Source organism: Schistocerca nitens, chromosome 1 (genome assembly GCF_023898315.1).
Source record: "Schistocerca nitens isolate TAMUIC-IGC-003100 chromosome 1, iqSchNite1.1, whole genome shotgun sequence".
NCBI classification, from domain to species: Eukaryota; Metazoa; Arthropoda; class Insecta; order Orthoptera; family Acrididae; genus Schistocerca; species Schistocerca nitens.
In genome coordinates this window covers 764,312,001-764,336,527 of record NC_064614.1, presented here as the reverse complement: position 1 = coordinate 764,336,527, position 24,527 = coordinate 764,312,001, and the positions used below count along the sequence as shown (strand labels likewise).

The following is a 24,527-nucleotide window of genomic DNA, read 5'->3' as shown; positions in this document are numbered from 1 at the left end:
ACGTGTATTCGGTGGAGATGGCTTGGGAATGATCCACGATTGAATGTCATGTGAATTATGGAAATAATACACTTCTTATTCACCTTGATTGAACAGAACAAGGGCTTCGACGGAATGTTTGATTGTATTTGTCCTTAAAATTTCGTTTTTCTGCGGCTGCTGGAATACGTACGTCCCATTAAAGTAATAATCAGTTTTGAGCGTTGAGGTATCTATATCTCATCTGCCTAATGCTAGCATGTAGTGAGCTGATTTCGAAACTCTGAAAAATATACTAAGAACCACGGGATGGATGCACAGGAGGCTGTGAGCTATTCCAAAAATAGCTCCTGGGCTCGCACTATTCTTGATGTTGCCTATCTTACGCATGGACTACTCAGTTTGTATATTTTACTAATTTTTTTCATAGTTCCACACAACTTCTTCCTGTTTTCTCTATTGATCTGTGTTCAGTTTTTCAAGGCCTATCCATTGTGCCAACTTATAACTACATCTGAGGGGGGTGCGATGGGGAGGTTCCCTTGTAAGTAGGTTCGTGGGATTTTCAAAGTCGATAAGCTTAAAATGCTTTTGATAGTGAATGTGTACTCTTTATCACAAAAGAAGACAGTTTTTGACATTTTGTTCTTCAAATATAAATTTGAATATGCAAGGGTTAAATGTGCCGTTTAGAGTGGCGGTCTTTGCGAACAAGTGAGACGTCATCTATTCCATTACTTTTAATGTTAGCATGTCCCTTGATCGGCATAAATTTTACTTTCTTCCAGAGATTTTCTATTTCCTCGGCAGCTTTCATAATAACAATTACCAGTGGATTCGTTTTCTTGAGGAGGACTGGTGTCTAGGTTTCTTCGACTAAGTTTCTACAGGCCGTCAATATCAAAATGTTTTGTTCTGTGAGAGTCTGCAAGTAATCTAAAGCTGTAAGCGTAGCTGTGGTTTCGGCAGAAAAACTAGAAGTTTCAATGCGAAGCGAAAACAGTTCCGTGTAAACTGTGCGCAAACCACTCTGCCGTTACCTGTGGTTTTGGAGCGGCTACAGACACGGTGAGTCACAGAAGACATAGCACCCATTTTATTTCGTGAACAGTTCCAGATATCGAAACGACGGTTTGGCAAATGATAGTACTCTAAGGGAGGTGCAATTTGGTATGTGATAAAGAGTCTTAACCCTTTCATCGATCGAGACAATGAAGCAAGTATAATTTTTTTTTTTTTAAATAGAACGATACACTATTTTTAACGGCATCCGAAAGTGCTTGAAATGACAAGTGCAGTGATACAATTCTTGTTAATGCTGAGGTCGAAAATCTTCGAAAAAGAATCCGATAAAACTGAAAGACAAGTCTGTCGATTCAGCTGTTGCGTTGTAAATACGCTCACGCCAGGCAATGTCGTAGTATGAAACCTTTTGACGTCTACTTGTCTGCATTGCAGAACTAACAGAAACTGTGTCTTCTATCGGTAGCTAACTTCACCTTCAACATTCCTTGCATGTAGACGTATAATAGTAGCATGAGACGTCTTTCCAGTGTGTGCTCTTTACTTACGAAGAAACGTTTTCAAACGATGGTAATGTAAATTTATGTAACACGCACTACTGGGAACTAAAAATCCACGCTGGCTTTGTCAGGTAGAACAACAACGACCGTGAAGCGTAAACCAACGTGTGGCAGCATAGGAAATTCAGTTGTGCTTACTTCACCCAAGGCATGTTAGATAGAAATACGTATGCAAACTTTCTTTTGAACGTTCTACCTGTTCTTCTAGAAGAGCTGCTATTGAGCAAGCGACAGCGTATGTGGTTTCAGCATAACAGGTGCTCGTCTCAGTCTTAACGTGATGAACGGAAATACTGACTGAAAATGTTTCTGACCGTTCGATAATATGGAACGTTGCAGTACGAACAAACAAGCAACGCACGTCGTCGAATGTACTTTCATTTCCTTTATTTATCTCTCGAACACGATACAAATGTGCCTTGAAGTCGATGGTAAAAAACTTGAGCACGTACTTAAGTAGAGTCTAAACCTACGTTTCGTTAAGAAAACTATTTATTTTGTGGTTGACAAGTCATCGGTCATTTTGAGTAAATTGTCCCGTTCAATGAAACTGTATTTTGTGTAGTTGCCATTTCGAATAGCATTTATAGACACATTTGTCCGAGAGCATGGGGTTTACTTTAAGAAGCATTCAGGCGTCTCCGGGCAAAGGCAGGTCAGGATTTTTTTTTTTTCAATCTAAAGAAGTCAATATAGTAGCTTCCTTTCCCCCTCGGAGAGGGATGTTTATCGTTATGGAGTCTGAATCACCGTTTCTAGTTCGGCTTTGGCATATAAGCAGCAACGGGGAGGGTTTCAATGGAAAACTGCCTGACGAAACCAGTTGTTTCCACAAAAACCCGGGAACGTAGCCGGCCGGTGTGACCGTGCGGTTCTAGGCGCTTCAGTCTGGAACCGCATGACCGCTGCGGTCGCAGGTTCGAATCCTGCCTCGGGCATGGATGTGTGTGATGTCCTTAGGTTTAGGTAGTTGTAAGTTCTAGGGGACTGATGACCACAGATGTTAAGTCCCATAGTGCTCAGAGCCATTTTGAGCCGGAAACGTACAAACATTTGAAGTAGTTTTCCTAAGCCCTATCAGAGATGTCAGAAACTAGCCTATGCCGTATTTCCATACACAAAAATCATAGCTAACCCTCTATCTACACCGCACAGAAAATGAGGTTTTATCATAACAACGTAGGCTGTCTTGCTGCATATAACGACAGGGCCTCGCATGAGACCTCTGCTTGGCTTTGTTAACAACGCCGTAGCTGACTCTGGTCACATTGCCTTCCAATATTAATACGTTTCTAGGATTCTTTTGCGAAGAGTTTCAACATCAACGTTAATAAGAATAATATCACTCTACTCGTCATTTCAAACGCTCGTGGATGCCGTTAAGAAAAGCATATCACTCTATTTCAAAAATCATACTTGGTTCAATATCTCGATCGATAAGAGTTAAGGCATTTTATCACAAAGCAAAGTACACGCCCATTAGCGTACTACCATTTGCCGAAAACCCCGTTTCGATATCTGGAACCGTCCACAAAATAAAAGCGGTGTTACTTCTTAAGTGACCACCCTGCATATCTCGAAATACTCGGAGAAATTATCAGCCATGCACTTTTTTTTTATGTAGAGCTATACCTGCTGCTACTAGAATTCACTTGTGCCCGCGCCCATCTTCTGCAACATTGGGTATGCTGGTGTCGCGGTGTGGTGAGGCTGGGGACTGGCTCAGGAGGGACCAGCTGGTGGGCAGTCCCGGCCCGCCCACAGCTTGGCACAGCGCCGGCCGCTGTAGGGTTAACGGGACGCCGCCTCAGCACCCGCTATCGTACAACCAGCTGAGCCAACAACACTGGCGCCGTACGGACTGCTCGCCGATCACTCTCGCGTTGTACTTTGCGTATACCGGCAGGCTCCCACGCGATCCCGTCGGTAGCATCGTGTAGAGACGAACATCGCCGGCTCTTAATTTTTAGTATAGCTGCACAGTACTACGACGTGTAAAGCCCACCGTTTTTACATGAGCGACTTTCTGCCCAAAATCGACTACTCGTTTTGGGTGAAATCGACTACTCGTTTTGGATGCGCGTAACATGCCTCCGTGCGAATCTGCCGCCAACCACGTCGCGAAATGGTCGGATACGTCAGTGATTAACTGACTGTGCCGAATGTGGAGTTCTAAACTCTGCAGATCGCTCATGCGCTGCAACGGGGAATTTGGCGTCATCGGAAGTTAAACGTTTTCCAATTCGTGGGCAGGCCGCTGTGACCGAGCGGTTCTAGGCGCTTCAGTCCGGAACCGCGCGCTGCTACGGTCGCAGGTTCGAATCCAGCCTCGGGCATGGATGTGTGTGATGTCCTTAGGTTAGTTATGTTTAGGGGACTGATGACCTCAGATGTTAAGTCCCATAGTGCTCAGAGCCATTTTTTTTTTAACCACTCCATGGCGTGGTGACATAGCAGCCAGTGAGCAGAATGAGAAGAAGAAAATAGTCTTGAATGGGATGCGGAATTAGTTTATTTATTCATCAATGATGCGCGTTTCGCCTAATTCAAGGCATCTTCAGATACGCAAATTATGGAAATCGATGATAAAACATGCGCAAAGACAAATGACCCCCGTCAATTGCAAGAAAGATAGTCGAGCGAAATAATTTGCTCCCGACATGTATTAAAAGCAAATATCCGATAATCTTGCCAGAATGTGTAATGTGGTCCTGTGAAAGCAACGTAGGATCGGCCTGCAGCATCTGTCAAATGGTAAACATGCTGGAAGCGTCGTTCTGCATCCTATAACCACATACACAGTCCGTTTTTTATTCACAAGCCGTGAAACGCGTCTCCGTTCCCTCTCAGTCAGGACCTTTTTCCGGCGACAATTCTGATATCGTGTTTCATGGCCCTGTGAGTTACATCATTGCTTGTGACATGCGTAATGTGGTTTGCTTGTGACATGCGCAATGTGGTCCAGTGAATATAAGGCAGGATCAGGCCTGTACAATTCGTCAAATGGTAAACACGTTGGAAGCGTCATTCTACATCTTGGGACTACATACAGAGTACTGCGTATGGATGTAGAAGGACGTAGGATGCAGAACGACGCTTCCAGCATGTTTACCATGTGACAGAGTGTACAAGCCTGATCTTTCTACAGACCACATTGCGTCAAGATTATCTGATTTTATGATTTTCATACATGACGGGAGTATATATTTGTATCGACTATTTTTATTGCAAATGACAAGGGCAATTTATTTTTGCGGGTGTTTTATCATCGATATCCATCCCGTCACTGGTCACTAAATGAACAGTAATTTCGAAGTCGCAACATAGACTGTTTTTTCCTCTTCATCCGAAGTTAAGCTATTTCACCACGCTCACTCCTATTATGTCCGCCCCGGTAGCTGAGTGGTCAGCGCGACAGACTGTCAATCCAAAGGGCCCGGGTTCGATTCCCGGCTGGGTCGGAGATTTTCTCCGCTCAGGGACTGGGTGTTGTGTTGTCCTGATCATCATCATTTCATCCCCATCGACGCGCAAGTCGCCGAAGTGGCGTCAAATTGAAAGACTTGCACCAGACGAACGGTGTACCCGACGGGAGGCCCTCGTGACACGGCATTTCACTCCTATTATAGCGTTGGATTTTGTGCTTTTTCAAATCTTATTTTGTTTGCTTTGTTTCTGTGACGCACTGCAAAAGTTGCTCAAGGACGTAGTATATTTTCTTATAGCGATCTCCCACAAGAGTGATCAAATATATAAAAGAAAAACAGTATTTACGCTTCAGAATACCTGAACGAAGAAACGCCTATACTGTGCATAAACACAATGTAAATAGATAAAAGGTTTCTTTTTAATTGTGGCCATACCGCCTAAGTTCAGGAACCGTGACTGTGTGGGATAATTATTTGCATTCGTCTGTTGCGAGTCATTTATTGGTTTTATGTTTAATTCAACACACCGCAATGCGTTTCAAGCATGTTTTGCTGACGATCAAGCTTTTACGCAAATACACGTGTGTGTCACTTACAGACTGTCAGTCTGCATTAACCTAGAACTGTTTTCGTTCCTATTAAGCAGTTGGAGCGGCTACTGTGATATTTGGAGGAGGGGGAGACAGGGGAGGCAGTGGGTGGTCAGAAACCAATGTCCGTTACTGTCTTCTCCTGGTGTGGATTTGTGCCTCATTGCTGTATTTGATACTACAGCCTGTGGCGGATGTAGATGATTTTTCTTTAGTTGTTGTGGGGTGATATTTGTGTGATATATTTATTTTTACGTCAGTAGTTCACCTACTGTTTGGCGCCCCACAGCTTCATCGGGATCGTTAGTACGCCGGCGGATCTGTTCGTTCAAAACTGCATATTGCACTACTTAATTTACCTCAATTTTTGACGTATTTTCCCTCGAAAAACGCTTTTCCGTAGATGTAAACGGTGTATCTTAAACACAGTATGGTGGCCTTGCAGCCTGTGGGTGAGTATCAACTATCGTTTCTTTCCAGCGATATTCACGATACTGACAGTCTGGTAGTTGTTTGTTTCACACTGGCACAACTCAAATCTACTGCGCTGCTACTGGTTGAAGTCTATTTTCTGAAGAAAAACTTTTAATGACAATTGTTTTCACAACGATCAAGCGCTATTCAACGAGAAAAATAATTGTCAATGTTATTTAGCACTTGTTGTTGTTGTTTAATGCAGCTCTCCATGCTACTCTATCCTGTGCAAGCTTCTTCATCACCAAGTAACTACTGCAATCTACATCCTTCTGAATCTGCCTAGCGTATTCACCTCTTGGTCCCCCTCTACGATTTTTACCCTACACGCTGCCCTCCAATACAAAATTGGTGATCCCTTGATGCCTCAGAACATGTCCTACGAACCGATTCCTTCTTCTAGTCAAGTTGTGCCACAAATTCCTCCTCTTCTCAGTGTTTTTCATTACCTCCTCATTAGTTACATGATCCATCCATCTAATCTTCAGTATCCTTCTGCAGCACCACATTTCGAAAGCTTCTATTCTCTTTTTGTCTAAACTATTTATCGTCTACATTTCACTTCCATACAAGGCTACGCTCCATACAAATACTTTCAGAAAAGACTTCCTGACACTTAAATCTATACTCGAAGTTAACAAATTTCTCTTCTTCAGAAATGCTTTCCTTGCCGCTGCCAGCCTACATTTCATATCCTTTATTTAGCACTTAAGAAGGAAAGAAACAAAACGAAAAAGTAAAAAAGAACGTTATACACTAACGCACGCACACACACACACACACACACACACACACACACACATGCCCGAGCGAGGACTCGAACTTCCGACGGGGGAAGCCACGCGAACCGTGAGAAGGCGCCTGAGACCGCGCGGCTACCCCGCGCGGTGAAGATAAGTGGAGATACACCTTCATTCACTGCCAGCAGCGATTTTGATTCACAAACTGTGAAACGCTTCTCCGGTCCCAATTAGTCACGCTCTTTTTCGGACCACAATTCTGATGATGTGTTACATGGTGCCATGTGTAACACCACTTTCTCCGACCTGTTGAAATGTGTCAAGTGTGTATCTACGTCATGTGCATGATCGTGATTACTGCTTGTGCAGTGTAGTGTTAGGTTTGCGTTGTTGTGGAGTAAGGAAAGGGAGAAGGTAGAACCCGATGCCTAAGCCTCCCCAGCACACCATGGAGATCTACGAGTTTAACGTTCCCATACAACGGAAACATCACCGTCACCAATATCACATGCTCTCACTTCTTGAGCAGTGTGGAGAGGATTGGAATTTAATCCAGGACATTGGTGCGAAACTGCTGATCAGGAACTCTACGCCACCACCTCTCCTCTCCTTACTGGCAACACACTGGCAGTGAAAATTTTCCACCACCAGCATTCGAACGGACTTAAAATTCAAAACGAACGCCACCATATACCCGTGCGTTAATGAACTACGGAGAAAGATCAACAAATTTTAAAATGTTTCGACGTTACTTTTCCTATTCCCTCAAAAAAGGTTCAAATGGCTCTGAGCACTATGGTACTTAACTTCTGAGGTCATCAGTCCCCTAGAAGTTAGAACTACTTAAACCTAACTAACCTAAGGATATCACACACATCCATGCCCGAGGCAGGATTCGAACCTGCGACCGTAGCGGTCGCGCGGTTCCAGACTGTAGTGCCTAGAACCGCTCGGCCACTTCGGCCGGCCTTATTCTCTCAGTTGTTAGGAATGTATAAAAGTTAACACATGCCTTTGGTTAAGAAGATCCACTATGAATTATACTTTGGTCATTAATACATTATATTGTCGCTGCTAGTTACTTAGTTCTATTACATACTTCGACTCCTTGTAAGAAGATTGGTCCCTCTTGTCATCACTTCAACCGTTGGGTGACAAACTATACAGCACATAGCTCTCGAAACACATGAAATTCGGGTAGCGATGTGTAAACGAAAATGGCTACTGGTAACAGGTGCGATTAAATATAGGAATAAAACGCCAGAGGCGCTGCAGTGGACTCACCACGAGTAACTGACTGAGACAAGATAATCGCTCGTGTAAAAGCGGCTTAAGTGTCTTATATGTCAACTTCTACCCGTCCGCAGAGGGGCGTTTAAAAGGGCCAGATTTTACGGCAGTGTGTCGCCGCAACAGTGTTGCCATGAAAGCGCTGCAATAAGGCTGCAGTACAAGCAGTATCTGCGTACGGGTCGGCAATACTGCCTATGAAGCACGTTGTTGCAGGTAGATGCCAAGGTATGGCTGAGGTGTCGCCAGTGTTGTGCATTAGGAGTGGCGAATCTACCTCTGCAAATGCTTTCCGTTCTCGAGTTACGTGATTTGAGCGGTGACATAATATGATTTCGCTTCAGTTCGAAAGTTAGCTCCTGTACGTAGACGCAATAGATTTGTTTGTTGCCTACAGGAATAGAAACGTGGGCAGACGTCAGCACTACAAATGCAATCGCAACATCTACGACCAGGGCTGTGGCGCAGACAAAGTATCGTTTGCAAAAAGGCCACTTTCTCAGGAAGAGACATTCTCGTTGCTACCGTTGTATTCGAGATTTACAGTAGTGAGCCATAACTGTATTCTATACAGATTCTAGTACTTCTAAACTTTCTTTAAACTTCACGACGTGTATTTTCGAGCTCATGGGTAGCAACTGGCCAACTGATCCTTTTTTTTTTTTTTTGTTCTTTGTAAAAGTTATTTTGTATGTCCCTTACTTATGGTCGTAAATGTACCGCATTTATGAAGTTCATAGCTCTGTGATTGTAGTGCTGAACCACACTACGATATTAACATAAAGATTTGATTATTATTACAAATTTACCTTAATGAGTCTTTCTACCAAAGCATTCTAGCAAAGCGTTCTACCAAAGCAGGGAATCATACTGCTGAGAAGTGTACCTTACAGATCTCATCAGACTTCTGTAAGAATCAGCAGTAGCCAAAAACTGAGGGGTTATCGCCAATCGTGTCTTAACTGTCATACAGACTTCCACATTGTTATCGGTCTTACCATTTCTTGCACTAATTTATTTTACGATACCTCCAAAATCTAGTTTCGACGTTCTGGTGAAGGTGCAGGTGGTGGACAGATATGTGGAAATACCGCAAACACAACTCATTACCCTGCTGATTAATAAGACGCAGAAAAACCGTTGTCATTCAAAATAGCTTCCAGTCGTTTCGGAATGGGTGAATACAAGTACAGTATAACTTACAACGGAATCTCATACCATTCTCCCAGCAAAATAGCGGCTAGTTAAGATAACGATGATGGAGGTGGAAAGCGGTCACGCACTCTTCTCTGCACAGTAGATCACGAATGCTCAAAAACACTTTTATCTGATGACTGTGGTGGCTTGGGGAGGCGAGAGAATTCATTTCGTGCTTACAAAAGCAGACCTGGGGGATGCGAGCTGTGTCAGCAGGGGCCCTGTCGTCCTGGAACACACCATCACTACTGAGGGACAACCATTGTACCATGGAATGGACCTAATCAGTCAAGATTGTCACACAATCCTCAGCAGTAATGCGACCTCGCAGGTTAGCCAAGTGGCCCATGGAATACCACGATATGGCTGCCCAAATCGTCAATAAATCCTCGTCATGTTTCACTCTTTGGAACGTAAACACATTTTCTTCCGAATTGTGAGTTAGCGAATGATATGTAAGTTGAAGACTGAGGGGGGAGAAACGAAAGGAATAACTGATTTCGGCAGCATTGGGACATCAGCAGCGACGTGTGAAAATGTGTACCGACTCGGGACTCGCACCCGGGATTTCCTGCTAAGTGGGCAGTTCCGTTAACCACTGCGCCACCCGTGACACAGTGGTCACCGCAACAGCACAGACTATCTCGGTACGCCTCACTGCCGACCCACACTGCCACAGAGAGCCACCTATGCGCAGTTCCTGTCCATTTCCTCCAAGCTCGCCACTTTGAGAATCTCGCAGGACGTCGGACGTACTTGTGCATCCGCACTGAAATGTTGGATCCACTGCCCATCTAGGCGAATCAATTATATAAATGCGTGGTGTCTGTTCTTTCGAGCCGGCCTGGGTGGCCGAGCGGTTCTAGGCGCTACAGTCTGGAGCCGCGCGACCGCTACCGTCGCAGGTTCGAATCCTGCCTCGGGTACGGATGTGTGTGGTGTCCTTAGTTTAGTTAGGTTTAAATAGTTGTAAGTTCTAGGGGACTGATGACCTCAGAAATTAAGTCCCATAGTGCTCAGAGCCATTTGAACCATTTGAACCATCTGAGTCCAAACACATCAGGATTCCTTCATTCAATGCTACAAAAGTTGTGTTTGTGTTGTCCAGCGACACTCTGCTAGTTTTCGCAGTGATAGAGCGTCTGACGCTGCACCACTATGAGCTTTGCGACCACCACGATATACAGTGAGTTATGGGTGTAAGTGCAGATACTGGTGCCGACGCCGCTGTACTCAACCACATTACATCATAATTTACGTCATTTGCAGTCTAATAATTATTGTAGCTAGTACAAGTCGTATGTTTTTTGGTTGGGTAGTACCTCCGAGTAGGTGCATGTGGCAAGAGCAAGCCACCATTAATGCTTATTTTCCCCTGGGCAGCAGGTCAGGTTCAGAAGTGTGGAAAATGCACATAAACGGTTAGCCTATACTGACAGGCGTTGTCCACTTAGTGGTGTAATTACAGCCAACAGAAAACATCAGGGCGTAAAGCTTGTGACCTGTTTGTGGGAAGACTATTTAATGCAGAGAAAGAACTATCGACACTGGTGTGTGTACATATTAAGGTGCTGCATATAAAAGTATCTGCACTTGTACCCGCTACACCCTGTATGTGAAGTACCCTATTTAATCCATTTTTACTCATTGTACTGAATTTTGTGTTAGTGATTGTTATTTACGAAAGACTAGAAAAGATTGTTGGTGTTTCTATCTGTTGCGAGCTCGACACGGTCACGGAGACTTGACGGAGCGCAGGATTGCAGTATCTTCGAGCTGACAGCCGTTCCTTGCAAGAAGATACCTGAAGTTTTCCCAAGAATTCCGTTGTCTATTACTGGCATTCAAAAGAAAGAAAAAACGTTAATGTTAACTTTACAATAATTCTCATTTAGCCACGCTTACTGCCACACATACTTGTTCTAATAACTTATAAGTTTTTTGTATTACGTGGCAATGATCTGTATAGTGCTATCTGCAATAAAGTTATTTGAAGTGCTGAAAATAAAAATATGTTTGCGCGATGAATTTAATGAAGACATTTAAAACGATTTATTTTGTACTACATCGATTTGATTGGTGTTCACACAAATACAAAACATGGATCAATTGTGCAATGGAAATGTTACGGAAAACTATAAAACTCTGATTTTACGAGACTTTAGGAAAAGAGTACTTTAATCTTTCTTCAGTGGCAGAAACTACAATCAGTCTATTAGTGACAAGTACACCGTTCGACCGTTTGATCAGTAACAGGAAATAGTCGAAAGTAAAAAAAATTAATTTGAATTTAGCCTGAATATTGTGAGTTAACGAGCATTGCGCTCTCATTTAAATATATGGCCGAAAGAGTCAGCCTATAGGAATTGTGAAACGAACCCTGTCGTCGAGGAGCGTGTGCCACTAAGGGCACAGATTCACTACGAAATGGGGAAATTCACAGGCTGTCTATTGTCTATTGAGGCATAAGCGCTGTAGTGTGCGACTGAGACAGACGAGAACCTACGTCATAGGGAAATCCAGTAGAATCCTTTCGTGGCCGAAGAGACGTAGCAGTGTTAAATATGGCGGACCTAAGATCAGCCACGAAGGGAAACATTTATGAAAACTATTCAATTCTGTAGTAACGCAGGGAATCAAGCCACAGTAATTTTAATCTGCCCTCCTCCATAAATTTTCATGGTGATCCCAATAAAACTTGAATATTGATCATATCTACAATAACTTAGGACTTACTGTTAAAGTGAAATTAACAAGTTTTGTAACAAAGACCTGAATACTAAAATCTGAACACTTTGGTCGATCTTAGCTATTTGACATTTCGCATAGAAGCGCATCATTAAAATGACAACCGTTGAAAATATCAACTCCGCAACTTCATTTTTTTAAAAGATAAAGTAAATTTAAATTATCACTATTTTCAGTTAAGCATCAGATCATCATTTCCTTCACACAAAACATATTGAACGATGACAGCATGACACATTATTAAATCATTAGGTAACAGAATATTTGTTGTGAAGTTTAGTGCATAATAGTTTCTTTTGTTCTTTATTTATTTATCAGAGAGCACATTGGTGCAAGGCTATTGGCCCTAACATTCAAAGTTAAGAAGGAAATTGTACTGGTTTTGTTGTAATAGAATTTAACGTTTATTATGTAATGGATATTATTGATATTTTATTTATAACGTGAAAGTGGTCTAGCTTTGATTATTTAAATATCTTAAAATGTAAAGTAATGTAGAATAAGCTGCAGCCAATCAGATGGACGGCTTCCGGAAAGGGAACTGCGCTAGTCAGTGAGCGAAGGTGTTCGGCGCGTGGAAACGCGGTCGCAGACGGGCAGAGGACAGTAGTTCTGGTCTAGACACTAAAGAGTACAGTTCGGCTGGAGACACCAAAGGGTACAGTTAGGATTGAGACGCGAAAGCGGACAGTCGGTCTTTAGGCAGCTAGGAAGTGAAACGACTTAGAAAATTTTGCGTTATGTGGTATCGCGGACTTACTCTCTGAGTGGTGAGCAGCCGCACCTGGTGTGAACTCAAGCTTTTTGCATAGTTAACGAGGTGAAGTATCGAACTTGTATTTCGCGATGAGATTGTGAATGATCGAACTGCGTCAAATGCATATGCGCTCGAGTGTAACAGTAACTCTAAATATGACAGCTTTCGCTATTAATTTGCTTTCTGAATAATCATTATTCTAACCAAATCGCAACTATGGTTCAAATGGCTCTGAGCACTATGGGACTTAACTACTGTGGTCATCAGTCCCCTAGAACTTAGAACTACTTAAACCTAACTAACCTAAGGACAGCAAACGCATCCATTCCCGAGGCAGGATTCGAACCTGCGACCGTAGCAGTCGCGCGGTTCCGGACTGCGAAATCGCAACTGTGTGGCCTACATCATTTATGGGTCATTAGTTTAGTTCCCGATATTATTATTACTGTGATTATATCTTCTGTTGACTTTGTATTTCGCAAACTTGCCATCAGCCAGACAATTTAACCAAAGAGTCACAAGTGTCTAATTTAGGGCGTGTAATGCGACACGTGCGGTTCAACCCCTAGATAGTTTGAACCAAGCCATTTCGACGAAGAGGAACCGCATGTGAGCCCGAACATCTTTGGGATGTTAGCTCGCAATATGCCTTCTACATTCAGAGACGAATTCAAATTACTGTGCAGCTCTATTATAACCTTTATGGTTCTCACAGGAAAAATGATAACAACAGCGCAAATATTACGAAAGACTTTAATCTGAACCTCTGCTGGATGAAGAGAAAATCAATTGTGCCCCATCTTTCTAAAATATTGGACGAAGCAGCAATAATATTCTTCGGAAGCAGAGTGTAACATTGATTCTAAAGCAGCAAGGTAATTTCATTTGAGTGTCGCATACAAAGTTATTACGACGCAAAACTACGCTTCATGGGTCGTGATACTTTATTTCTATCTGCACTGATGCTGTCACAGCGATAGGGCACAATTTGAGGTGAAATACAGCCGCGCACCAGTGCTCAGCGATGAATAGTTACGTACTAAAGCGAGCTGTCTCGTTTCTTTCGTCTCGGAGAAATAAGTACAATCCTTCACTGCAACGTATTGTACTGCTACGGAAGTAACGCGCGCGTTAGGTTCGAGCACTATCTCATTATAGATAAACGACGCTGCCCAACGTCTCTGGTGGATATGGGTGTCTTCCACAATCCTCCATAAATAACTATCTTCAGCTTTTCACATCAAGGTTTGTTCTGTTTGTTTCTTTATGTCGTCTAATTTTCTATTTCGCCGTCCTCTCAGTTTTTCCGTATCACAAGGAATCCATAATCTCTTTCTTCCACCTACCATCATTTCGTCTCGCTACATGCCGAATCAATCTCCGCTTCAGATTCGCAACAGTGACTAAAATATCCACAACTCCTCTCTTTTCTCTTGTCTATTTTTTCTCTCTTTTTTCGTCCCTCCTTGTTACATCCAACATACATCTTTTCATTTCTCTTGGAGCAACGCTCAACTTCTGAACTGTGTGGGCTCATATAAATCTGGGAGGAGAGGGGGTAGCGTGCCGAAAGTGAAATTCTCTGGAGACCCCTTCCACTTCTACAATATATTCTGCATATTGGTGTTTCACGATTTCGCCCTAAGTAGACCAAATTATTGGAAAAGGGGAAGATGAGCACACTACAAAGATTAATCGCATAATTTTTTTGGTAGACCGCAGTAGTTAAAAAGCGGCAGTTCTCTAGGAAGACAGGAAGCACGACACTTCGTGTCGCAACAAACCTAGCCAGGTGTCCCTAAACGCGCCACAGATTGCTTACGACTAATGCTAAACATACCGCAGCGGAGAAAGCAGGTCATGCATAGAAAGAAACTAATGAAGGAGAAAACATCTTAACCCAACAGATGGAAACAGTTGCGAAAAACTGTGGCGAAAAACTCTTATCGTAATGACTAAACCACAAATTGAATCTGATTACTTCTGAACGTTAGTCCATTCTCTTTATTATTGTGGTATCTTGCTGATACAACACGTCATAATGAAATGGATAATCTTTCTAAATATGTGACACGGCTTTCTGTTTAATGTCTCTTACCATTCATTCCAGAATGAAATTTATGTCATCTGTGAGTCTCCGAGAAGACTTATGAGATACTACGCGAAGCTCCTACAAGGGACATATCATAAATTGAAACGGTATCATACCAGTCAGGATTTCAGTGCATTACTGTTGCCCATTTGGTCACTTTAAGCACAAATTTCCAAAAAAAAGAAATAAAATTGACTTCAAAGGGACTCTTTTACATTTTTCACTAGCACAATTGTACTACCTATTGTTTTATTTTTGACGTACACATAGTGTCGAATAAACAAGATATTTTGTAATGACGATTTTATGTGTAGGTTTAATCTTTTTAATTTTTTATCTTTCACTATTTACCTTAAAAATTTTTTTACTTTGCCTATACATTGGCATGAAATACACACTACTTTAAAATTTTTGCAAATGTATGTAGCTATTGTAAAATAAATCTTACGGAAAAGTAATGTACTGGTGGGCTGCAGCGCCATCACTCACACGCCATCTAGCGTAAGCGAGGTTACTTATGCGGTGTTAAGAGCCGCTATATTCATTCGTCTGCTAGACGTCTATGTCATATGAGTATTTCAGTTCTTATATGAATATAGAAACTACGTGTACTACAGGCCGAAGGGCTTCTTTGTCACAGCATTGTACTCACACTCCACTGTGGTACGTACTTCTGAAAAAGAAAATTTGAATTTTGGTTACAAACCATTGTGCCTATACAAGTACTTTCGGGCTTGTGTTAACATTTGTAATGTAGAAATGTGTCACTAATTTAGTAGGTCATCTGATGATGAGTCAGGCCCGAAAGGCATTATGAAAATAAAGCAGTTCCATTAATATCCACTACTTTTTTGCTACCTAGCAGCTTTTTTAGAACCATAAGAAAAATCACCAAAAATGGTCTGACGCCTCACTCACGACTTTCCGTTGTACTTACAAAAGGCAAGAAACCCGTCGACGGCTGGGAGAGCAATTTGGTGATCCCACGTCCTTCATGCCGTATCCGATAATGACCTTAGCAGAGGATGACACGGCGGTCGGTCGATCCCGATCGGCCGATCACGGTCAGAACGCAGAGTTTTGCTTGCTTCAATGCGTGTGGAAATGTTGCTATGGGAGATTACCGAAATGAGTGGAGTAATGACAGTGGAACCAAGTAGAGGCGTATAGCGAATAGATGAGCTTACGAATCAGATCCTAGGACGGATCACCAAAAAAAGGGACATTTGTCGTGGCAATGCAGATGAGTTAGAGATTTAACCCAGGAAATTGTTGCAAAGGCTGGTGGGCATGTAATGTAGATTAAGGCCTGCGGTATATTTGTAACGAACATTTCTTCCGACGCCTGGTTTAGAATCGGCTGCATCAAACTACTCTCGGGACTGAAGAACAAAACGCCACCGCACTTCGAAGCGTTACAGAACTCGGTTGGTTACTGCGGCTGCTCCGTGCTTTCGTTATGCGTGGGTCTGCGGGCAGAGACGTACCGCACACGCCAGCAAAGCCCTTCCGGCACAGACGGGCCGCTACCGCTGGCTGACCGCGGCGCATCTGGGTCACCGCCGCACACAATAGGTCCGCTGCCGGCGCCCTACCGCCCTCTCTCCTCAACGCCTCACACAAACGAAACCTGCCGACGCTATCAATTTGAATCCACCCACGTTTGCATTCATCCCTTCCGTAACATTCTGTCCGTTGCTTTTCCAGGAGCTCCACCGTGTCTGCCTTTACCTCTATCACCGTTGCACAATCAGTAACTTTTAGCGCAGATATAGCTCTCAGATATAGGAAAAAGAACTTTTCATGGTGGGAAATCAGGCAAGTAATGTTGGTGTACGATGACCGTAATGTTCTTACTAGTCAAAAATTCACTGGCAAACGGGTGCACTGTTCTGACCAAAGATCTACCCGTTTCTCCAGAACTGAGGGCGCCCTTTCTTACTCGTTCGCACATTTCTTACATGCCTTCTTTACAGTATCTCCGATTAATTGTTTCATCAGATCAGCTGAGTGATTAAACTGAAAAGTCTCTAGTAAACAAAACACAATTACGTCATTTTTAACAGAGACAAATATTCGGACGTAAAAGTAACTTCGGGCGTACCCCAAGAGAATGCTTTGAACCATTATTTCTTACAATACAGGAATGACCTAGTGGATACCGTCCCAAGGCTTATGGAGAGTGATGTCTGCAGGTAAGCCGCAACTCTAGAAAATTGTAGCGAGATGCAGGAAGAATGGTTCAAATGGCTCTGAGCACTATGGGACTCAACTGCTGAGGTCATTAGTCCCCTAGAACTTAGAACTAGTTAAACCTAACTAACCTAAGGACATCACAAACATCCATGCCCGAGGCAGGATTCGAACCTGCGACCGTAGCGGTCTTGCGGTTCCAGACTGCAGCGCCTTTAACCGCACGGCCACTTCGGCCGGCAAATGCAGGAAGACCTGTAGAGGATCGACGCTTGGTGCAGTGAGCAACAGTTGATGCTAAATCTTCCGGGTTGTATAGTCGTGGTCTATGAAACTTTTCCGTCCCTAACGTTTCGTCCATACTGCACTGAATATCTCCAGAGGTGCACCCGGTTACGCAAAGTATTGCCCGCTGACGGATCGGACGTCAGAGAGCGCCGTTAAATACTGTGAAAAAGGGGGCGGCAGAAGTTTACATGTGATCGGTAGTTACCCTCAACATAAATGTAACATACTGCGTGCAATTAGACGGAAAGAACCATCACTGTATGATTACAAGATTGCAGATGCAGTAACATCCATGAAATATCTAGGGGTATCAGTGAAGAGCTATTCAGAGTGGAACAACCACATAAAAGTAATCGGAGGTGAGGCAGATGCCAGAATGAGATTCACTGAAAGAATGAGCCGTAATCAAGCCACAAACGTGGTAACTTACAAAACCGCAGCACTTTTCGTTATAGGTTCATTTAGCAAGAGCAAAAGCGTCACAGAGATGCGAAAGCGTCACGGAGGTGCTCAGCCAACTTTAGCTGCAGACGCTGCAAGAGGGGCGTTATGCGTCACTGTGTGGCTTACTGTTAAAATTCCGTGAGCGTTCGTTTCTAGAACAGTCAATCAACATTTTCCCGCTCCCCCCACCGTATAGCTACAGAAAAGTCCATGTACGCAAAATCGCAGATTCGAGCTCACACTGAGGCTTATCAACAACCGTTCTTCCCGTTGACTATTCGCGGCTGTAACAGAAAAGGGAGTCAGTAACAGTGGTACAGAAAGTTCTCTCCGCCAAAAATAAGACGTACATGTAGACTGACGAATTGGCTATTTTAGAGAAAAAGAGCTTTTCGTTGAATTTCCTCGCTCGTATGGAAGACGATGATTTCCAATGCATGGATTGATCTTAGTCGCATACCTGTAATTTACTATTACATTTTAAAATACTAGGCTCTTCAATATCCGTTCCTAAGTACACAACAATCTTCCTTATAACTTTCTTTTGCTCCTTGGACAAATTTCTTGGCACTACTTGCCTACACATGCAATTCCTATGCTATAGAGCGATCTTCTTTGTCTAGGTGCAACTTTTCACCTGTGTCACGAACCCCCAGTTTTCAATCTTTCCGCATCGCTTCTCGAACTTCTGGACTGATTCCCATGGTTGTTGACGTGCATGGCTGGCCTCATTCCTCATTGATTGTCGTCTGCCAAGGAGCCCCCGCCGTCAGAAAATCTCAAATACCACTCAGACACGCGCACAAGGCTAATATTTCATACACTAGCTTTTGACAGCATATTTTTTTCTCTTTCTCTTCAATTCTTTCTCTGGATCGGTGAGAGTGGGCTGATGAGAAAGCTTATGCTCTTCTCAACTTTAGATATGGACATTCTGTTTGGGCTCCAACTATTTCTGAGGGGGAAGAACGAAGAATTTTTCAGTTTATTGCATTTTGTTCTTTTATTATCTGCTTTTGAGACTGGTTTTGAACTGAGGGGATATGTTATAATGCTGACATTCGCCTTACAGGCCAGAAAAACACCTCAAAAATCTCATCTGGGCTCATGTTGTGGACATTTAGGGTGATTGCTGTTTTCCTATTTTTTTTCCTTTCTTGGCTTTCTTATAAAAGATGACTGATGTTGGTGGCTAGCCCCGTTTGCTGTTCCCTTCCACTGGAGTATTCGTCTGTTTTCTTTACGTAATGGGTACTGTATAAAAACCTTGGAAAATTGGAAGTTATAATTTTAGCTTTACGGAGGTCCGTCGTCAGTATACTGGTATTTAATCTTTCATTCGATTTTTTGTGTAAGTTCGATGAGCTCGCATTTTAAATGTCTTGTTTTCTCTATTTCGTTAAGTGGCGTTGTTGGGTGTTTGTGCACTAGATCTTTCAACTATTCTTAGGATTCCACTTTCTGCGCTTGAATACATATATTTTTTTCGTTTAGTTTGGTTTAAATCTTCCTATCAGGCGCTGAATTTTTGAGAATTGTTCTAATGGAGGTCTAGTACATATGAAACAATGTTTCGTTTGAAGCACCAGTAATACGTCCTCTAATCAGTTTTAAAGACCGAGTAGTCGTTCTTTTGCTATAGTGTCGTCTACACGAGCGTTCCATGATGACAGTACAGTCAGACTGAGACATATACCGTTTTTGGTGTTATTTCTTGTCCCCCTATCTGTAGCATTACAGCATCTGAAACGTCTCTGTCCCTGAATTTCTACGTTTCTCACATATGATGCTGACCATTTTTAACACACGACATTTTTCGGCGTAGAGTAAGAAGAATGGTAGTTTATTCGACGAGTGCCACTGAGTTGACGGGGAAACCTTCAACGTGCCACATGACAATAGGAGTAAGAGGTGGAGGCAGTCAAAATGATACCACCAACAATTCCATCTTATGGTGCAGCGGTTTTGTTTCTTATTGGAGAGGTGTTGAATGCCTGCATACTCCTGGAGTGTTAACTATAACCGTCACACTCTGCAGGACCACTAATGACTTACAGTAGTTCCTAATTAACACAAACAGTGCCTCGCCAATAATGACCTTGATGTCGACTGGACGTGTAAACATAAGTCCTCCCTTCTCCCCCCCCCCCTCCCTCCCCATTCCCCCCTCCTCCTTTTGTTCGCTTCCCATTTGCTCCTGGTGCAGTACTGCATAGGGTGTTTTACAAAATGCCACATTCTCCTACAGGAGGTAGTATTGGTCAAAACCAGCAGAAAATTTCTATAATGATATGACCAGAAATCAGCATGTTGAGACGTGAGCCAAACTGTCCCCTCATTCTCATCTCCCTATTACGTAGAAGAGGACTTTACAGACAGTGCTGTTTGGAGTTACCACGCATCCTGTCACATCCTTCAGCCCTTCTTCGCAGTGAATTACACAATCTTTCAAGTAAATATACCTCGCTCCATTTGGACTAGGACTGCTGATATTTTTAAATAATTGGGAATCTAATTTATCGATATTTAAAAAATACTATTATTCCGGGGGGGGGGGGGGGGGGTTAAGGTACCAGACTACAAAGGCCATCGGTCTACTATTATTGTCCCTCGATATATGGGGAAAAAGCAGCGATATATCGACGGAAAGAATATCGACGTATCGGGCTATAAAAATATCGGCTGCATATTGTACATATACTGCCGGTTTTTGAGATGTATATTTAAGTATTCATTTTTTATTAGATATTCTGTACATCAACAAGCTAGCAGCCTGCAGGAATTGGAATGAAAACGATGCATGCTCACACTTTGCGATTATCACTTTGCTAACAATGGTAACTTCGTGTAAGTGGCATAATAAAGGGATTGGACGTGACGGAAGCTCAAAAACCAGTAAGACTCCTTCATACTGTGAAAGTAAATTTATGTTCTACTATAATTTGAGAAGAACAATTCCAAATATTTACCGAAAACTGCGAAAAAAATATAATGTAAAATAAAAATATTGCCACTCAGTAAAGCCGTTTCGATATCGATATATCGGGGAGAGAAACGATATATTGATATGTTATAAAGAGCCCTAATTCGGACTGCGTCGCACGCATTGGCCTTTCAATGTACACAAATCCGGAAACCCAAAATAATAAGGTCCAGTGAATGGGGAGGCCGTACTGGCAGACCTTGTCGATCTGGCGCTATGGTAAGGCACTGCCTCGCGATGTGTAGAAAATGGGCTGGTGTTCGTTGTGCATAAACCACAGTCGTTGCCTTTCTGCAGAATCAACTTTCTCCAATAGTGCGGGCGATTCATAGCACAGAAATGGGTGATATATAGCACATCGTGATCTGCATGGTTAAGTGTATGGATCTGTATGAGGCTGTCGCCAACGAAAATTAAGCGATCCTAATGCGTCACCTCCATGATTGCTCGAAAATTTTGCATCTGGCCACACGTGCGTATTGTGGTAGGCCCACATCTAAAATGGTATTGGTTATAGGATATACAGTATAATTACAGGAACTTTTCTTCTAGTTTTGACCAATAGGAACACGGGATACCTTTTTTTTAAAAAACACTCTGTATACAGACGTTCTGAAATAAGTGTCGATTCGGCAGAAATTCAGTTATGGTGCTAACATCAATTTGTAAACAAGTGCAACAAATTGCATGTACGTGCAATTTCCATCCATCCTCGCAGTTACTTAATGACCATTGATCGGCTCAAGTCACTCCAGTGTAAACAGTCGTAAAAATTTATTTCCCACAATGTGCGACCACACAAAACGTATGCGCTGGCTACGTTTCACGCAACATAACATAATCGTACAGATACCTCAAGATGGCAGCGTGCTGCTGAAAAGCGTCTCGCCAGTTCCATTTGCTAACACAAAATTTACTGTTGCAGTATTCCGTGGAATCCTTGTGTACAATCGCAGACCTCAAGATATACGAATTAACTCTTAACTGATATGTCTAATATACCTTCCCAAGTAAAACGTCACATTTTCCTTGGATTGTTCACGCTCCCACTGTCACTTTCTTCGTAGATTAACAATCTACCTCCAAGAAAAAAAAAGATGATATAGTACTGCACAATGTAGATGTGTTGACCTAAACCTTTAACCTTAAAACGGTGTTGTACGGCATGAGGACACCCCCTGTACCATTCCAATGCGCATGACGCCAGAATTTTCCGTATTACGCACTTATGCTTCACAGTAGGTTTTGTTCAGTTCGTTACGACCGTTTGTAGTGAATAGTCACTGTTACAAGCTGCTTTTGCTTTGACTTGGTAAGCAGAATACGTTTCTGGAAGTACGAAGCGACCTCGCCACACAGTTTTCATTCTGAAGTCAGTAATTTTAAACATTTCATTTTTTGCATTACTTACAGAAATTTCACTAGGCATGGCTAACAAGGACAGAGTAGGTGTTTCAGAAACAGATTTTGAGGCTATTGTCACTCGGTGGTTACATGAGGTGGGGTATACTAAAGGCCATAATGCTGAAACTGCCAACGAAAGTGATCCTGAACGCAAGAGAGAACGCGACACTGAATCTGAACTGGATGTATGGTATAAGATACTGATGAATGTGAACGAATTAGTGAAGGAACAAAACAGAACACTTTCTATGGGCTCAAGCGATATAACTCAATCTGCTTCGAGAGTATGAATGAGCGAAAATTTACCTAAGTCCAGAGTTTGTGAAATCACCTCCAACTGAAGCTTACCTGATTAATCTTTAGTTTGTTTTATATTTTGGACACTAATGCACATAACTGGGATGCTGTAATTAACAAAGATATGAATTTTTCTCAGTAATTAGTAGATAAACTGCAATATGAAGCTGGTGCACTAACGAGGTATTAACTTTAAATATATGATTGGTACGTTTGGTTTTGTAATGCTGGTTTGATGTCAGTAAGTAGTAAAGAACAGTGGTAATAGCCCGAATGATTACTTTATACTTCAAATGCCTGTATGGAAGATCCAGTAAGAGTTTGGGGAATCCGAATAACCCACGACACAGTTTATTTCATGATACATTCACGACACTGACTAAGGCTTACTTGTAAGCCTTCATAGGTAAAATCCTTTGTATCTTTTATTTTTATGTACCAATCCAAGGACAAGTCACTTAGCTTGTTTTCATTTGTCAGTTTGTCGTTATTTTGCGTATTTTGTAAATCTCTGACAAAAATCATTGTCCAGTTCACACCATATGTCGTTGTAATGTCACACATTCTTGCGACATTGTTACAACTTTTCTTTTAAGTTACCCAAAACAGTCATTTGTTCCAAAATTCACGTCTACTGTCTTAAAAATTATAGATTTGCAATGTAGAAAAGCTAACATCACACACCGGAGAAAGCTCAATGGAAACAGCATGCGGTACTGAGATATGCGCCGTAGACATGTGGACAGAAGCTGAAAAGACTGTAGTAAAGTGTAGTCACTCTTGCCTTGCAAATCTTGTGCGACTGTGTAATACGGAAACGCAATGTGGCCTTCCGAACATGCGCTTTACCACAAGTTAGACAATTTATGTACGCCGAACCACGCGTTCCGCAAGTGGTAACAACCTCACGGATAAACGACATTCTTCTTTACGCTTCCTGGCATAATCGCCAGGCGAGGCAGCCTGCGAACGCCGCACGGTGACTCTGCGTCCCGTTATCACACTGAGCTCCGAGCCACAACAAAGGGTAGGCGAGTGCGCAGCTGGGTCGGCAAAGCGCTTATCCACTTCCTGGGACGTCATGCGATATCTCAAGCACATACAACGCATCTGATAGCTGCTCTTAGCGAGTGGGCATGGAGTCATACGAGAATGAGACACTGATGTCACCATTTCGGAAGCTGACGGAGGGTCAGCTGAAAGCAATGATTAATTCATTTTATCAGTTATTTATAGATTATCATGCTCGTACTCATCCTCTGTAAGAATGCATAATTAAAAGAGGAAAAGCATTTATTTCGTTAGCAACAGTTGCTAAGCGTTGAAGAAAACAGCGTTTCCTTTACAGGTCTGCTGCTACCAGTACCATAGGCTGCTTCCTAATCTAGCCTGCATTCGTACGCGTCCACAAGGGGGATGGGGGAAGGAGAGGGGGGGAGGAGGAATCTGGTCCACAAAGGGGAGGGGAGGGAATATGTTATTCAAAAGTTTATAGAAATGAGTGGATGACCAGCAATTGTCTGGGAGAAAAAGAATTTTTTGTGTCGTCTGTAAAACGTAGTTCTTGTGACCTGACGTCCGTCTCCGTAGAGTAGCGGTAGCGTTACCGCCTACCACGCGTCTGCCCCTGGTAGCTGAGTGGTCAGCGCGACGGAATGTCATACCTAACGGCCCGGGTTCGATTCCCGGCTGAGTCGGATATTAACGAGCCTCACTGGTCTCCTCCTGTCGGCATATACGCCGGTCTCACTGTCAGCCCCAGTGATGATCAAGGATGTTCCAGACCAGTTCCATTATATAAGATACTTCTTTCTTGAACTCAGTTATCTATGCCTCACCTTACCAAGACAGTTTTTACTCAAGACAAAGGCAGTATACAATGTCCCCCAATTAGGTCGTATAGCGTCCCCAGTGCCATATTACGAAAAGACAATATTTATAAAGAAGACATTCATAATTTGTAAGAGATTTTTTTTTCATGTAGCCGTAAAATAATAATTTCTCTGTCCAAGTTTCAAATGCAAGGAAATAATTTATGAG

The 24,527-nt window shown here is 42.7% G+C and overlaps 1 protein-coding gene across 5 annotated transcripts in view; it reads right to left on the bottom strand.

Annotated features, from left to right (window-relative positions):
- LOC126261132 (sphingomyelin phosphodiesterase) overlaps window positions 1-24,527 on the bottom strand; it is a 410,193-nt gene that overhangs the window by 341,076 nt on the left and 44,590 nt on the right. The gene's annotated exons all lie outside the window — the stretch shown is intronic.